General features: G+C 49.5%; 1 protein-coding gene across 1 annotated transcript in view; it reads left to right on the top strand.

Moving 5' to 3' along the window:
- Positions 1-207: 207 nt before the first annotated feature.
- The window catches only part of EPPK1 (epiplakin 1), a 41482-nt gene continuing 23604 nt past the window's right edge, over positions 208-18085 (top strand). Inside the window, exon 1 of the mRNA XM_067467197.1 lies at positions 208-247. The gene's annotated coding sequence lies outside the window, so the exon portion shown is untranslated. The remainder of the gene's footprint in view (positions 248-18085) is intronic.

Here is an 18085-nt window from a genome sequence, read left to right as displayed (position 1 = left end):
AACCCAGGCCTCCTTATCCGAAATGAGGAGGAGGGCACAGGGGGTGCTGCCCTCCCCCTCTTTTGGGGAGCATGGGGAGAGGGGGGGTGTTCGTGGGGGGCGGGGCTGGGGCCAGCCTCCCTCCCTCTCTCTCTCCTCCTCCTCCTCCTCTTGAGTCTTGAAAGTCGCCCTGCCCTGCCTCCCGCCCGCATTCGCGCCTCCAGCGCCCCAGCCAAGCAGACAAGGAAGGAAGGAAGGAGCCAGGCAGGTAAGAACACCTGCCCGGACAGGTAGGGCGCCCAGGGAACAGCAGGAGGAGGAGGAGGGGGCGCCGGGAGGGGGCGGGTGGGGAGCAGGGGTCTCCCTCCCTTCCTCCCTCCCTCCTTTCCTTCTGTCTTTCCCTTTCTTTCTTTCCCTTTCTTTTTCTTCCTTCCTTCCTTCCTTCCTTCTTTCCTTCCTTCTTTCTCTTCCTCCCTCCCTCCTTTCTTTCTGTCTTTCCCTTTCTTTCTTTCCCTTTCTTTTTCTTCCTTCCTTCCCTTCTTCCTTCCTTCCTTTCTTCTTTTCTATTCCTTTCTTTTATTTTTTCTCTTTATTTTTTTATTTCTTTCCTTCCTTGCTTCCTTCCTTCTTTCTTCTTTTCTTTTCCTTTCTTTTATTCTTTCTCTTTCTTTCCTTCCTTCCTTCTTTCTCTTCCTCCCTCCCTCCTTTCCTTCTGTCTTTCCCTTTCTTTTTCTTCCTTTCTTGTTTTCTTTTCCTTTCTTTTATTCTTTTTCTTTCCTTCCTTCCTTCCTTTTTCTCTTCCTCCCTCCCTCCTTTCCTTCTGCCTTTCCCTTTTTTCCTTTCCCTTTCTTTTTTTTCCTTCCCTTATTTCTTCCTTCTTTTCTTTTCCTCTTTTATTCTTTTTCTTTCTTTCTTTCTTTCCTTCCTTCCTTCCTTTTTCTCTTCCTCCCTCCCTCCTTTCCTTCTGCCTTTCCCTTTCTTTCTTTCCCTTTCTTTTTCTTCCTTCCTTCCCTTCTTCCTTCCTTTCTTCTTTTCTTTTCCTTTCTTTTATTCTTTCTCTTTCTTTCTTTCTTTCTTTCTTTCCTTCTTTCTCTTCCTCCCTCCCTCCTTCCCTCCTCAAAGTCCCTCAAGAGGGGTTTTCTTCGGGGCTGCCTTCCGACTCGCGTGGGCTCACCTCCATGCCCCACGTTGGCGCCCCTTCCTTATTTTCTTTTCCTTTCTTTTATTCTTTCTCTTTCTTTCTTTCTTTCCTTCTTTCTTTCTCTTCCTCCTTCCTTCCTTCCCTCCTCAAAGTCCCTCGAAGAGGGGTCTTCTTCAGGGCTGCCTTCCGACTCGCGTGGGCTCTCCTCCACGCTCCGCGTTGGCGCCCCTTCCTTCCTTCCTTCCTTCCCTTCTTTCTTATTTTCTTTTCCTTTCTTTTACTCTTTCTCTTTCTTTCCTTCCTTCCTTCTTTCTCTTCCTCCTTCCTTCCTTCCCTCCTCAAAGTCCCTCGAAGAGGGGTCTTCTTCAGGGCTGCCTTCCGACTCGCGTGGGCTCACCTCCACACCCCGTGTTGGCGCCCCTCCCTCCCTCCCTCCCTCCCTCCCTCCTTCCTTCCTTCCTTCCTTCCTTCCTTCCTTCCTTCCTTCCTTCCTTCCTTCCTTCCTTCCTTCCTTCCTTCCTTCCTTCCTTCCCTTCTTTCTTTCTTTCTTTCTTTCTTTCTTTCTTTCTTTCTTTCTTCCTTCCTTCCTTCCTTCCTTCCTTCCTTCCTTCCTTCCTTCTTTCTCTTCCTTCCTATCTCCTTCCCTCCTCAAAGTACCTTAAGAGGGGTTTACTTCGGGGTTGCCTTCCGACTCGCGTGGGCTCACCTCCACGCCCCACGTTGGCTTCCTTCCTTCCTTCCTTCCTTCCTTCCTTCCTTCCTTCCTTCCTTCCTTCCTTCCTTCCTTCCTTCCTTCCTTCCTTCCTTCCTTCCTTCTTTCTCTTCCTTCCTCTCTCCTTCCCTCCTCAAAGTACCTTAAGAGGGGTCTTCTTCATGGCTGCCTTCTGACTCGCGTGGGCTCACCTCCACGCCCCACGTTGGCTTCCTTCCTTCCTTCCTTCCTTCCTTCCTTCCTTCCTTCCTTCCTTCCTTCCTTCCTTCCTTCCTTCCTTCCTTCCTTCCTTCCTTCCTTCCTTCCTTCCTTCCTTCTCAGGCTCTGGCCTCGGGTGACTTGCTCCCCACTGGCTGGGATGACCCTCCACGGCCAGATCCTCTGGGATCAAGAGATCCCCTGGGATCTAAGGCGGCGTGGAAGGGGCCGGAGGTTCCTAAGCGGAGGCTGCCTGGCTGGCTGGCCCTCTGCCGGGAGGGTTTGGAGGGTTTGGCCTCCTTCCCGGCAAACAAGCAAGCAAGGGGGGCTTTGAAGGCGACTTCCCTGCTTTTTGGCAGAAGGGGGTTGGACTGGAGGGGGGGGGGGGCACAGGGTCTCTCACACTCTAGGGTCAAGGGAGGGAGGGAGGGAGGGGGCGCGTCAGTCAGTCTGTCTGTCTCCCTGTGTGTGTGTGTGTGTGTGCCTGTCTGTCTGTCTGTCTGCCCGGCCTTTGGGTGCCTTCCAGCCGGGGGATTAGAGGATTCCTCTGCAAGACGAGACGCACCTGCTGGAACGCCCAGGGAAGGAGGGAGGGAGGGGGGAGGAAGAGGAGGAGGAGGAGGGAGAGGGACAGCCCCCCCCCGCCTCCCCACCCCTTCCCTGTTAGGGCTCCCCCCCCTCTTCATCTGTCAGGGGTCCTCAAACTTTGTATAAATTTATATAACAAATATCAACAAGCCCTATGAGGAGCGGCTTAAGGAGGTGGGCATGTTTCCATGTTGAGCCTGAAGAAGAGAAGGCTGAGAGGAGACATGATGAGGGCCATGTGTAAATATGTGAGAGGAAGCCACAGGGAGGAGGAGGGAGCAGATCAAGGGTCTGTAGAACAAGCCCCATGAGGAGCGGCTTAAGGAGCTGGGCATGTTTAGCCTGCAGAAGAGAAGGCTGAGAGGACACATGATAACAGCCATGTGTAAATATGTGAGAGGAAGCCACAGGGAGGAGGGAGCAGATCAAGGTTCTGGAGAACAAGCCCTATGAGGAGCGGCTTAAGGAGCTGGGCAGGTTTAGCCTGAAGAAGAAAAGGCTGAGAGGAGACATGATGAGGGCCATGTGTAAATATGTGATAGGAAGCCACAGGGAGGAGGGAGCAGATCAAGGGTCTGGAGAACAAGCCCTATGAGGAGTGGCTTAAGCAGCTGGGCATGTTTAGCCTGAAGAAGAAAAGGCTGAGAGGAGACATGATAGCCATGTGTAAATATATGAGTGGAAGTCCATTGGAGGAGGGAGCAAGCTTGTTTTCTGCTTCCTTGGAGACTAGGACGCAATGGAACAATGGCTTCAAACTACAAGAGAAGAGATTCCATCTGAACATGAGGAAGGACTTCCTGACTGTGAGAGCTGTTCAGCAGTGGAACTCTCTGCCCCGGAGTGTGGTGGAGGCTCCCACTTTGGAAGCTTTGAAACAGGGGCTAGATGACCATCTGTCAGGGGTGATTTGGATGCAATATTCCTGCTTCTTGGCAGAATAGGGTTGGACTGGATGATGGCCCAGGAGGTCTCTTCCAACTCAAGGATTCTATGATGCTATTAGTATTTCAATGGGAAGTGTGGGCCAGCTTTTGGATGATGAGATAGGGTTGTTGTTGTTGTTGTTGTTGTTGTTGTTGTGTGCTTTCAAGTCGTTTCAGACTTAGGTTGACCCTGAGTGAGAGCTGGGTAAATGACCTCGGAGGGCCGTATCTGGCCCTCAGACCTTAGTTTGAGGACACCTGGTCAGGAGGGCTAAGGCCAGTCTTGGGCAAACGTGGGCCTTCCCTCCCTCCCTCCTTCCAGGTGTTTGGGACTTCAACTCCCACCATTCCTCACAGCATCAGGACCCTTCCTTGGCTTTGGCCTTGTCCTCGTGAGAGGAAGGGGAACATGAGCCAGGAAAGCCATGCAGCAGCTACAAAGCCAATGAGATGTTGACCTGCATCAAGAGGAGCCTACTATCCAAGGTCCAGGGAAGTCCTCCTCCCCTTGCTCTCTTCTCTTCTGCCTTGGTTACCTGGAACCGCCCTGTGTCCCATCCTGGGCTCCACCACTGAAGGGAGAGCTTGACTCCAACTCAGCTGGAACCCTGGGTCCAGAGGAAGAGGGCCATTCCAAGGATCCAGGGCGGTCTGGGGAACAAGCCCTATGAGGAGCGGCTTAAGGAGCTGGGCATGTTTAGCCTGAAGAAGAGAAGGCTGAGAGGAGGCATGATAGCCACGAATAAATATGAGAAGGGAATATGTCATAGGGAGGGCGACTAAAATGATCAAGGGTCTGGAGAACAAGCCCTATGAGGAGTGGCTTAAGGAGCTGGGCGTGTTTAGCCTGCAGAAGAGAAGGCTGAGAGGAGGCATGATAGCCACGAATAAATATGAGAAGGGAATATGTCATAGGGAGGGCGACTAAAATGATCAAGGGTCTGGAGAACAAGCCCTATGAGGAGTGGCTTAAGGAGCTGGGCATGTTTAACCTGAAGAAGAGAAGGCTGAGAGGATGCATGATAGCCATGAATAAATATGAGAAGGAAATGTCATAGGGAGGGCGACTAAAATAATCAAGGGTCTGGGGAACAAGCCCTATGAGGAGTGGCTTAAGGAGCTGGGCGTGTTTAGCCTGCAGAAGAGAAGGCTGAGAGGAGACATGATGAGGGCCATGTGTAAATATGTGAGAGGAAGCCACAGGGAGGAGGAGGGAGCAAGCTTGTTTTCTGCTTCCTTGGAGACTAGGACGCAATGGAACAATGGCTTCGAACTCAAGAGAGGAGATTCCATCTGAACATGAGGAAGAACTTCCTGACTGTGAGAGCCGTTCAGCAGTGGAACTCTCTGCCCCGGAGGGAGTGTGGTGGAGGCTCCTTCTTTGGAAGCTTTTAAACAGAGGCTGGATGGCCATCTGTCAGGGGTGATTTGAATGCAATATTCCTGCTTCTTGGTAGAATGGGGTTGGACTGGATGATGGCCCAGGAGGTCTCTTCCAACTCTTAAGATGAACTTCCTGACTGTGAGAGCCGTTCAGCAGTGGAACTCTCTGCCCCGGAGGGAGTGTGGTGGAGGCTCCTTCTTTGGAAGCTCTTAAACAGAGGCTGGATGGCCATCTGTCAGGGGTGATTTGAATGCAATATTCCTGCTTCTTGGCAGAATGAGGTTGGACTGGATGATGGCCCAGGAGGTGCTGTTCAACTCTTTGATTCTATAAGCCCAATGAGGAGTGGCTTCAAGAGCTGCTGGGCCTGTTATAGCCTGCCAAAGAGAAGGCGGAGAGGAGACAAGAGGAGGGCCAGGGATCAAGAAGTTAGGCTGGGGAAGTCCTAGGGAAGAGGAGGAGATGGAGGGGACTTCCTGTCTGCTGCCCTAGAGACCTCATCACACTAGAGAATGAATGAATCCATTTGAAATCCAGTTTCTGCCTCCTGCAGAATTCTGGGGTTTGTAGTTTAGGAAGAAGCCTTTACCAATGCCTTATCAAAGGCTTTCGTAGCTGGAATCACTGGGTTGTTGTAGGTTTTTTCGGGCTATATGGCCATGTTCTAGAAGCATTCTCTCCTGATGTTTCTCACGTATCTATGGCCTCACAACCTCTGAGGATGCTTACCAGAGATACAGGCAAAACGTTAGGAGAGAATGCCTCTAGAACATGGCCATACAGCCTGAGAAAACCTACAACAACCCAGTGATTCCAGCCATGGAAGCCTTCGACAATACATTGTCCGCTAAACTACAAATCCCAGAATTCAGCAGGAGGCAGAAACCAGATTGAAAGTGGATTCATTCTCTAGTGTGGTAGAACACAATAGATCCATGGCTTCAAACGACAGGAAAGGAAGGAGATTCCACCTGAACATGAGGAAGAACTTCCTGACTGGGAGAAAGAGAGAGCTGTTCAGCAGTGGAACTCTCTGCGCAGAGTCTGGTGGAGGCTCTTTCTATGGAGGTTTTGAAATTGAGGCTGGGTGGCCATCTGTCTGGGGTGCTTTGAAGGAGATTGTCCTGCTTCTTGGAAGAATGGGGTTGTGGTGGAGGCTCCTTCTTAGGAGGCTTTGGAACCAAGGCTGGATGGCCATCTGTTGGGGTTGCTTTGAATGTGATTGTCTTGCTTTTTGGTAGGATGGGGTTGGACTGGATGGTGGCCCACCAGGTGTCTTCCAATTCTAGGATTCTATCTTGTGGTGAAGGCTCCTTCTTTGGAGGCTTTGAAACCAAGGCTGGGTGGCCATCTCTCGGGGGTGCTTTGAATGTGATTGTCCTGCTTCTTGGCAGAATAGGGTTAGACTGGGTGATGGCCCACCAGGTCTCTTCCAACTCTAGGATTCTAGGATTCTATCATGTGGTGGAGGCTCCTTCTTTGGAGGCTTTGAAACCAAGGCTGGCTGGCCATCTGCCAGGAGTGCTTTGAAGGTGATTGTCCAGCTACTTGGCAGAATGGGGTTGGATTGGGTGATGGCCCACCAGGTGTCTTCCAACGCTAGGATTCTAGGATTCTATCATGTGGTGGAGGCTCCTTCTTTGGAGGCTTTGAGACCAAGGCTGGGTGGCCATCTCTTGGGGGTGCTTTGAATGTGATTGTCCTGTTTCTTGGCAGGATGGGGTCGGACTGGATGGTGGCCCACCAGGTCTCTTCCATCTCTAGGATTCTAGGATTCTATCATGTGGTGGAGGCTCCTACTTTGGAGGCTTTGGAACCAAGGCTGGATGGCCATCTGTTGGGGTTGCTTTGAATGTGATGGTCTTGCTTCTTGGCAGGATGGGGTTGGACTGGATGGTGGCCCACCAGGTGTCTTCCAATTCTAGGATTCTATCTTGTGGTGAAGGCTCCTTCTTTGGAGGTTTTGAAACTGAGGCTGGGTGGCCATCTGTCTGGGGTGCTTTGAAGGAGATTGTCCTGCTTCTTAGCAGAATGGGGTGGACTGGATGGTGGCCCACCAGGTCTCTTTCATCTCTATTATTCTAGGGTTCTATCATGTGGTAGAGGCTCCTTCTTTGGAGGCTTTGGAACCAAGGCTGGATGGCCATCTGTTGGGGTTGCTTTGGATGTCATTGTCTTGCTTCTTGGCAGGATGGGGTTGGACTGGGTGATGGCCCACCAGGTCTCTTCCAACTCTAGGATTCTAGGGTTCTATCATGTGGTGGAGGCTCCTTCTTTGGAGGTTTTGAAACTGAGGCTGGGTGGCCATCTGCCGGGAGTGCTTTGAAGGAGATTGTCCTGCTTCTTGGCAGAATGGGGTGGACTGGATGGTGGCTGACCAGGTCTCTTCCATCTCTAGGATTCTAGGGTTCTATCATGTGGTGGAGGCTCCTTCTTTGGAGACTTTGAGACCAAGGCTGGGTGGCCATCTGTCGAGGACGCTTTGAAGGTGATTGTCCTGCTTCTTGGCAGGATGGGGTTGGGCTGGGTGATGGCCCACCAGGTCTCTTCCATCTCTAGGATTCTAGGATTCTATCATGTGGTGGAGGCTCCTTCTTTGAAGGCTTTGAGACCAAGGCTGTGTGACCATCTGCCGGGAGTGCTTTGAAGGAAAATCACCTCAAAGCATTCCCAACAGATGGCCATCCAGCTTCTGTTTAGAAGCCTCCAAAGAAGGAGCCTCCACCACATGCAGAATATTAATTGCAAGGTAGATATTTGTCTAACAGACCATGCCATGTTTTGACATAAATTGAATGCAAAAGTCCCTTCGGTGCTGAAACTGCCTTGTATGCAATGGTTTGCACCAGCCTCCCCCCACTTTTGGGAGCCATGATGGGGGGGGGGTCTTCTGAGGGGCTGTGCTTGTGATGTCAGACACGAATTTAGGGGGCCCTGCCAAGGCAGAGGCTGGCCAGAGCCGTAAAAGAGGATCCGAACACCTGGTGAGACGGAAAGCACCCAGAAAGGTTTTCCCTAAATTTCCCAATAAATCTCCCCAAGTTGAAGAAGAAGCCACCGAGTTGCGTTATTTCATTCCATCTGGAACCGATGATGACCGCAATCATTTGCTCAGGAGCCGACAAAACTCCCAAGGGGAAATATTACAGTTTTTATAGGAAATACAGAGCTGTCAAATTCAAATTTCCCGCTCCCGCCCCCCTTGCCGGCTTCACGCTAATTGGTTGTGACGTCAGCAAGCCAGCAGGAGAGCCAATGGCAGCCCGAGCCCTGCTTCGGCCGCTCAGCCAATGAGGGGGAAGGGAGGGGGGCAACAGGGAAACAATGAAATGACAAATGCAAGATACTCCACTTTGGCAGAAAAAATGAAATGCAAAGATACAGAATGGGGGAAGATGCCTGGCTCGAGAGCAGTACGTGTGAAAAAGATCTTGGAGTCTCGTGGACAACAAGTTAAACATGAGCCAACAATGTGATGTGGAGGCAAAAAAAGCCAATGGGATTTTGGCCTGCATCAATAGGAGCAGAGTGTCTGGATCTAAGGAAGTCCTGCTCCCCATGCTCTATTCCGCCTTGGTTAGACCACTTTACCTGGAATATTGTGTCCAATTCTGGGCACCACAATTCAAGAGAGATATTGACAAGCTGGAATGTGTCCATAGGAGGGCAACTAAAATGATCAAGGGTCTGGAGAACAAGCCCTATGAGGAGCGGCTTAGGGAACTGGACATGTTTAGCCTGAAGAAGAGAAGGCTGAGAGGAGATATGATGAGAGCCATGTATAAATATGTGAGAGGAAGCCACAGGGAGGAGGAGGGAGCAAGCTTGTTTTCTGCTTCCTTGGAGACTAGGACGCATTGGAGCAATGGCTTCAAACTACAAGAGAGGAGATTCCATCTGAACATGAGGAGGAACTTCCTGACTGTGAGAGCCGTTCAGCAGTGGAACTCTCTGCCCCGGAGTGTGGTGGAGGCTCCTTCTTTGGAAGCTTTTAAGCAGAGGCTGGATGGCCATCTGTCAGGGGTGCTTTGAATGCAATATTCCTGATTCTTGGCAGAATGGGGTTGGACTGGATGGCCCAGGAGGTCTCTTCCAACTCTTGGATTCTATGATTCTATGATTATATGAATGGCAAGGGATCGGATTAAAGTGACTAATGTTTGTCCAATCGGTCAGCGATAGCTTAAGCCCTCAAGCTGGGCCAGAGTTATTGTTGTAACCTTTTGAAAATAACTTTTCAGTCTAGCTCAGGGGCTAGACTCCTTGTTTCTTTACGTCCTGAGTATGGGATCCATTTATTTATTTATCACGTCAGGGGCAAATGTTCTGTTACATTCCTAACAGAACAAAACAAACAAACAGATTAAAAAAACACAAAGTTTGCAAGCTTGGTAGTTGATTAAATGTCCTTTGACCAGTATCTGGCCCCTTGGAGTTCCTCTGATGTTCCTGCAAGGAGGTCCTCCCTTGAGCATGTGGCAGGGCTCAGGGTGCATTGATGCAGGTGGTCAGTGGTTGGCTCTTCTCCCCACTCGCATGTCATGGACTTCACTTTGTGGCCCCATTTCTGAAGGTTGGCTCTGCATCTTGTGGGGCCAGAGCGCAGTCTGTTCAGCGCCTTCCAAGTCGCCCAGTCCTCTGTGTGCCCAGGGGGGAAGTCTCTCATTGGATATCAGCCATGGATTGAGGTGCTGGGTTTGAGCCTGCCACTTTTGTACTCTCGCTTGCTGAGGTGTTCCAGCGAGTGTCTCTGTAGATCTTAGAAAACTATTTCTTGATTTAAGTCGTTGACGTGCTGGCTGATACCCAAACAAGGGATGAGCTGGAGATGTCTCCACCTTGGTCCTTTCACTATTGGCTGCTCCTTCCAGCGGATGTCAGGTGATGGGATCCATTGATGAAGATGGAGGCTGGTTTCAGCCAGTTGGGTTGGCACAATGAAAAAGGCTGTGGTGAAATCCTAATTCCTCGCAGACAGGAAGACACCCTTTGTGTTGAGTGATCCAGATGTGTATAGGTATTATTTTTCCAGATGGACTAGTCTTTGCTCTCCGAGATCTAGTCAGACAAGAACTATTCATTTATTGTCCATGCAATGAGCTGGTTGAGTCCTTTGTTTAGGATTAGGGTTAGGGCGAGGGCAGCGGCAGCGCAGCAGCAGCAAGGCCGGTCTTTTGACCATCAGCTGTTTCCTTGAAAAGCTATTGTCCTCCCAACCCTGCTATATGCATGTGAGACGTGGACTGTCTACAGACATCACATGCAACTCCTGGAACGATTCATCAGCGCTGCCTCCGGAAAATCCTGCAAGTCTCCTGGGAAGACAAGCGGACAAACGTCAGCGTGCTGGAAGAAGCAAAGACCACCAGCATTGAAGCAATGGTCCTCTGCCATCAACTCTGCTGGACCGGCCACGTTGTCTGGATGCCTGACCACCGTCTCCCAAAGCAGTTGCTCTACTCTGAACTTAAGTACGGAAAATGGAATGTTGGTGGACAGGAAAAGAGAAGAGATTTTTCCTTGAAAATATATTCTTAAAACTTAAAAGGTTATTCCCCAAGTGTAAAAGCCTGAAATGCAAAAAGCGAGATAGCAGATAGTATTAGAATTTAGCCAAGAAAAATATGCCATCAAAATGGAGTCGATCCGCCATCTCGCGGATACGGGGGCTCCAGGGGGTTTCCGTATCCGCGGTTTGGGGGAGCGCAGATTCGGCCTCCCCGGAACACCAGGAAGGCATTCCAGGCAGGCCAGCAGTCTCCCGCGGCCTGGGAAAGGTTAGTTTCATGCATTTGGATAGTTTCAGGCAAGAAAGAGACACAAAGTATCAGGCCAGAGAGTTTAAAAGTTGCAATTTGATTCATCTTTATTTGGGGATTTGTTACATAGTTGGGGCTAGCAAGGAAGTGAAAGGAGAGAGCACACATCTGGGAAGAGTCCCTGGTTGAGGCTGCTGCTGGGGCACATTCATAACAAAATGAAGTTCAACGGTGACAAATGCAAGATACTCCACTTTGGCAGGAAAAATGAAATGCAAAGATACAGAATGGGGGACAATGCCTGGCTCGAGAGCAGTACGTGTGAAAAAGATCTTGGAGTCCTCGTGGACAACAAGTTAAACATGAGCCAACAATGTGATGTGGCGGCAAAAAAAGCCAATGGGGTTTTGGTCTGCATCAATAGGAGCCTAGTGTCCAGATCTAAGGAAGTCAGGCTCCCCATGCTCTATTCCACCTTGGTTAGACCAAATCTGGAATCACATTGTGTCCAATTCTGGGCACCACAATTCAAGAGAGATATTGACAAGCTGGAATGGGTCCAGAGGAGGGCGACTCAAATGATCAAGGGTCTGGAGAACAAGCCCTATGAGGAGCGGCTTAAGGAACTGGGCGTGTTTAGCCTGAAGAACAGAAGGCTGAGAGGAGACATGATGAGGGCCATGTATACATATGTGAGAGGAAGCCACAGGGAGGAGGAGGGAGCAAGCTTCCTTTCTGCTTCCCTGGAGACTAGGATGCAATGGAACAATGGCTTCAAACTACAAGAAGAGATGGAGATTCCATCTGAACATGAGGAAGAACTTCCTGTGTGAGCCGTTCAGCAGTGGAACTCTCTGCCCCGGAGTGTGGTGGAGGCTCCTTCTTTGGAGGCTTTTAAACATAGGCTGGATGGCCATCTGTCAGGGGTGCTTTGAATGCAATATTCCTGCTTCTTGGCAGAATGGGGTTGGACTAGATGGCCCAGGAGGTCTCTTCCAACATTATTATTATTATTATTATTATTATTATTATTATTATTAAGTAGAGGCTGGATGGCCATCTGTGGGGGGTGATTTGAATGCAATATTCCTGCTTCTTGGCAGAAATGGGTTGGACTGGATGATGGCCCAGGAGGTCTCTTCCAACTCTAGGATTCTATGATTCTATGATTTCATCAGTTTGGCCCAACTTGGCAATCAGGAACTGTGGAACTCCCTGCTGCTGGTCAAACCAGCTTGAAGGCAGGGGTCTGGGATGCCCTCGATGACACCATGAGGCTCTGGATTCGTGAAGAAAGCGGCTTTGCCTTCGTTTTTTCAAAACATAGACACACTCACATATAACGATATGGGGAAGGGGAACATACAAGGGATTCATAAGGGATCGATCATGCAACGTGAAAGGGGAACAGAGTCAGCCTTCCCTTCCCATAAAGACTGGTGAAAATCATAAAAATCCTAAGTAGGTTCCCAAGAGTTTCAAAGTCCTTAAAAAGTTGATTAAAGTTCCATAAAGTTTATGAAAGTGGGGGAAAGTTCATAAGAGTTGGGCACACGACCATGGATTTGGTCTTCACCCAGGGATGGGATGAGGGTGACGGAATGGAGGAGCCGACCATCGCCCCTTTGCCATGGTCCGATCACCACCTGATCAGTTTTAGACTAACTGTGCCTTCTAACCTTCGCAGGGGTGGCGGACCCATTAGAATGGTCCGCCCCAGGAGACTGATGGATCCAAATGGTCTCCTGATGGCTCTTGGGGATTTTTCCACCTCCTTGGCTAGCGATACTGTCGATGCTCTGGTCTCTGGCTGGAATAGTGAGTTGACCAGGGCAATTGACACTATCGCTCCGGAACGCCCCCTCTCGAGTAACCGAGCTAAACCAGCTTCTTGGTTTACTGAGGAGCTGGCAGCGATGAAGCGAAAGAAGAGGAGGTTAGAGTGCGTGTGGCGCCAGAATCCCACCAATCCAGCCCAAACACACCTGAATGCCTTTTTAAGGTCCTACGGTGTGGCAATAGAGGCAGCTCAGAAAACATTCATCACAGCCAATATTGCATCAGCGAAGAATCGTCCAGCTGAGCTTTTTCGAGTTGTCAGGGGCCTGTTAAATCCGCCAAAAAGCGAGGCCCCGGATAACTCGGTGGCTCGCTGTGAAGCATTTGCTCGATCCTTCGCGGATAAAATTGAGCGGATTCGGTCTGGCTTCGACGTCATGTTAACGGCAGTCTCTGGGGATGTAACGAGAGCATCTGCTTGTCCAGTTTTATTGGATTCGTTTCAATTGGTTCAGCTTGAGGATGTGGACAGGATCCTTGGAGAGGTGCGACCCACCACATGCATCCTAGACCCCTGCCCTTCCTGGCTGATCAAGGAAGCCAGAGGGGGTTTGGCAGGGTGGGTGAAGGTGATGGTTAATACCTCCTTACAGAAAGGAGAGTTTCCAGCGAGCTTAAAGCAAGCTATTATAAAACCGCTGTTGAAGAAACCATCACTGGATCCCACCCAATTCGACAACTATCGGCCAGTTTCCAATCTCCCCTATTTGGGCAAAGTCATGGAACGTGTGGTGGCAACACAACTCCAGGGGTTTCTGGTAGACACTGATTATCTTGATCCGGCACAGTCTGGCTTTAGGCCGGGACATGGAACTGAGACAGCCTTGGTCGCCTTGGTAGATGATCTTCGCAGGGAGCTGGACAGGGGGAGTGTGTCCCTGTTAGTTCTGCTGGACCTCTCAGCGGCCTTCGATACCGTCAATCACGGTATCCTTCTGGGGCGCCTCATGGAGATGGGGCTCGGAGGCACTGCCTTGCGGTGGCTCCGATCCTTCCTTGAGGGACGGACCCAGAAGGTGTTATTGGGTGACACCTGTTCGGCCCCACAACCGTTGTTGTGTGGAGTCCCACAGGGTTCAATCTTGTCCCCGATGTTATTTAACATCTACATGAAGCCGCTGGGAGAGATCATTCGGAGTTTCGGACTAAGATGCTATCTCTATGCAGATGACGTCCAAATCTGTCACTCCTTCTCACCTGTCACCAAGGAGGCTGTCCAGACCTTGAACCGGTGTTTAGCCGCTGTGTCGGACTGGATGAGAGCTAACAAATTGAAACTGAATCCAGACAAGACAGAGGTCCTACTGGTCAGTCGGAAGGCCGAACAGGGTATAGGGTTACAGCCTGTGTTAGACGGGGTTACACTCCCCCTGAAGACGCAGGTTCGCAGCTTGGGAGTGATCCTGGACTCATCGCTGAGCCTGGAACCTCAGGTCTCAGCGGTGGCCGGGAGAGCTTTCGCGCAATTAAAACTTGTGCGCCAGCTGCGCCCGTACCTTGGGAAGTCGGATCTGGCCACGGTGGTCCACGCTCTTGTCACATCCCGGCTGGATTACTGCAACGCACTCTACGTGGGGTTGCCTTTAAAGACTGCTCGGAAACTACAACTAGTTCAGCGAGAAGCAGCCAGATTGCTCACCGGAGCGATGTACAGGGAGCACACCACCCCCCTGTTGCGTCAGCTCCACTGGCTGCCGATCCAATTCCGAGCACAATTTAAAGTGCTGGTTTTGACCTATAAAACCCTATACGGTTCCGGCCCAGTGTATTTGTCCGAACGGATCTCCCTCTACGTCCCACCTCGAAGTTTAAGATCTTCTGGGGAGGCCCTGCTCTCGACCCCGCCACTCTCACAAGTGAGGCTGGTGGGGACAAGGAGCAGGGCCTTCTCAGTGGCGGCCCCCCGCCTGTGGAACTCACTCCCCGGGGAGATTAGATCGACCACTTCCCTCCTAGCATTTAGGAAAAAACTAAAGACCTGGATGTGGGACCAAGCTTTTGGTCACTCTGACAACTAACTCAAGGACCTGGCGATAGACAAGGACAAACGGAGTAGAACGGATGTATGGACTCTGATATATGGACTCTGACATGAGATTGTTTTAGGTTTTATGATTTTATTATGTATTGATGTTTTAATCTAACTGCTGAATTGTTATACTTTTTGGATTACTTGTTGTGTTTTGGGCATCTAATTGTGCCCTCCCTGTAAGCCGCCCTGAGTCCCCCTCGGGGTGAGAAGGGCGGGGTATAAGTGAATGAAATAAATAAATAATAAAATGGAAAAAGCCTTAGGTTCCCACATGGGGAGAGATAGGGGATTATGGGATCGTTCCAGCCTGGTGTCCTTGGTAAAACTATGAATTTCCTGATTTTGAACCGTCCGGGGGGGGGGGGGGAGGTCACCTCCGATCTCACCTGTGTAGACTCTCCCTTAACCAGCGCGCATGGGTTGCTTCAAGTGAGCATGACAAACAGGCCTACTAACCACCAACTCTCTCTCGATTGGCTATGGACATATGCTCAGGCAATTAAAGTGATATGAATATTGATCTATAGCAATTAAGAGCAAATCAAGGCCAATAAAGACCAACTTAAAATGTAAAACAGCTTCGTAACTGCCGTGTGTCGGTTGCTTTGGAGTTCTGGTTGATCAAGTTCAGGTGAGCTGAGAGTTTACTCTATACAGATCTCTGTATGCGTGTGCATCTGTGTGTATATATTTTACATCAGGCATGGGCCAACTTGGGCCCTCCCTCCAGGTGTTTTGGACTCCAACTCCCACAATTCCTAACAATTCCTTCTCTACCTCTTTCCTTCCTTCCTTTGCTCTTCAGTTCCATCCTTCCTTCTCTCTTTCCTTCCCTCCGTCTTTCTCTCCTTATTTCCTTCTCTTCTTCCTTCCCTCTCTCTTTCTCTCCTTCTCTTTTTTCTTCCTTCTCTCCATCCTTCTCTACTTTTCTTTCCTTCCTTCTCTGTTCCCTTTCTTCCTTCCCTCTTTCCTTCCTTCCCTCCCTCTTTCTCTCCTTCTTTCCATTTCTCCTTCCTTCTTTCCCCCTCTCTTTCTCTCCTTTTCTTTTTTCTTTCCTTCTCTCTTTCCTTCTCTACCTTTCTTTCCTTCCTTCTCTGTTCCCTTTCTTCCTTCGCTCTATCCTTCCCTCTTTCCCTCCCTTTCTCTCCTTTCCTTCTCTCCTTCCTACCCTCTCTCTTTCCTTCTCTTTTTCCCTTCTCTCCTTCCTTCTCTACCTTTCTTTCCTTCCTTCTCTGTTCCCTTTCTTCCTTCGCTCTTTCCTTCCTTCCCTCCCTCTTTCTCTCCTTCTTTCCTTTTCTCCTTCCTTCTTTCCCCCTCTCTTTCTCTCCTTCTCTTTTCTTTCCTTCTCTCCTTCCTTCTCTACTTTTCTTTCCTTCCTTCTCTGTTCCCTTTCTTCCTTCCCTCTTTCCTTCCTTCCCTCCCTCTTTCTCTCCTTCTTTCCTTTTCTCCTTCCTTCTTTCCCTCTCTCTTTCTCTCCTTCTCTTTTTTCTTTCCTTCTCTCCTTCCTTCTCTACCTTTCTTTCCTTCCTTCTCTGTTCCCTTTCTTCCCTCTTTCCTTCCTTCCCTCCCTCTTTCTCTCCTTCTTTCCTTTTCTCCTTCCTTCCCTCTCTCTTTCTCTCCTTCTCTTTTTTCTTTCCTTGTCTCCTTCCTTCTCTACTTTTCTTTCCTTCCTTCTCTGTTCCCTTTCTTCCTTCCCTCTTTCCTTCCCTCCCTCTTTCTCTCCTTCTTTCCTTCTCTCCTTCCTTCTTTCCCCCTCTATTTCTCTCCTTCTCTTTTTCTTTCCTTCTCTACCTTTCTTTCCTTCCTTCTCTGTTCCCTTTCTTCCTTCCCTCTTTCCTTCCTTCCTTCCCTCCCTTTCTCTCCTTTCCTTTTCTCCTTCCTTACCTCTCTCTTTCTCTTCTTTTCTTACCTTCTCTCCTTCCTTCTCTACTTTTCCTTCCTTCCTGAGGGCTGGCCTGGATGTTGGTTTTCTTTTCCCTTGCGTGGGGTGGTGGTGGTCATTTTCGCACATGCACTGTATTGTCATTTACTTTTTAGGGGTTTTAAGTCATTTCCACTGTTTTTTATGAGTGGTGGTCACTCGTTGGCCTGAGAGGTGTCTTGTGTCCAAATTTGGTGTCAATTCATCCAGTTGTTTTTGAGTTATGTTAATCCCACAAACGAGCACTACATTTTTAGTTATATAGACTAGCCGTCCCCTGCCAGGCGTTGCTGTGGCCCAATCTGGTGATCAGGAAAGTAAAGTAATGAGAAAGTGTTGGTTTGTAATATATGTAATGTCTTTCTGCTTGTGGGTAAACAATATTTCTTTGTCAGTGTTGATGTGGAGAGTGTCTGGTTTGCCTATTCTGGAACATGCAACATATCATTGTCCTTCTTTAGGGGTCCCTTCCAAATCTATGATACTATATCTCTCTCTGTATGAATCATATCTATCTCTCTATATCTATGTCTGGATGGCTCTCTGTCAGGAGGGCTTTGATTACGTTTCCTTGCCCCGGTGAAGGGAGATGGACTGGATGGCCTTAAGTATTTTCTGTTGGTCATAATGGTTCGGTGTGCCAAGTTTGGCCCAATTCTGTCGTTTGTGGGGTTCAGAATGCTCTTTGATTGTAGGTGAACTGTGAATCCCAGTGACTACAACTCCCAAATGAGTGATGGTCACTTTTTGAGTGATGGTCACTCCTTGGGTTAGTAGGTGTCCAAATTTGGTGTCCATTCGTCCAGTGGTTTTTGAGTTATGTTAATCCCACAAACAAACATGACACTTTTATTTATATAGATAAACTAGCTGTACCCAGCATGCATTTCTGTGGCCAACCTTCCCTCCTTCTTTCTTTCTCTCCTTTCTTCCCTTTTTTCCTTTCCTTCTCTCCTTCCTTCCTTCTCTACCTCTTTCCTTCCTTCCCTTCCCTTTTTCTTTCTCTCCTTTCTCCCTTCACTACCTATTCTTGGACTGCAACTCCTGAGATGCCTGCCATAGATGCAGGCGAAACGTCAGGAGAGAATGCTTCTAGAACATGGCCATATAGCCCACAAAACCTACAACAATGGCAAGATGTCTCCTCACTCTAGAAAAGACAGAAGAGGGGCCAATATGGTGAACTCTGGCCACATGGCTTTGCCAGGGCAATAAACATACCCTTAAAGAGGAATGTATGTTTTCCCTGAAGAGATCACACTGCTAAGAATGCAAAAGGGAGGAGACAGTGGCATGCAAAGATGAGTAAGACAACCCCCCTCCTAAGCCCCTTCTTAAGATAAGCTTGCAAGAGGAAATTGGGGAGGAATCCCTCACTCTAATCTATCTAGGCTAACTACTCATTGAGAGCTGGAGACTTGTGCAGTTGGGGATGAAACCCAACAAAAAGGCCTGACGTGGGTGTCTCTCCCTGGAACATGGGGTGGGCAAATGGGGCCACGCTGGGGCAGGCCCGTAGCCAGGATTTTGATTCGGGGGGGGGGGGAGGGGGGGCTGAGTTTGATTCCAGGGGGCTGAGTTTGATTCGGGGGGGGGGCGAGTTTGA

Source organism: Anolis sagrei, chromosome 4, assembly GCF_037176765.1.
Source record: "Anolis sagrei isolate rAnoSag1 chromosome 4, rAnoSag1.mat, whole genome shotgun sequence".
NCBI lineage: Eukaryota > Metazoa > Chordata > Lepidosauria > Squamata > Dactyloidae > Anolis > Anolis sagrei.
This window is presented reverse-complemented; position numbering and strand designations above follow the sequence as displayed.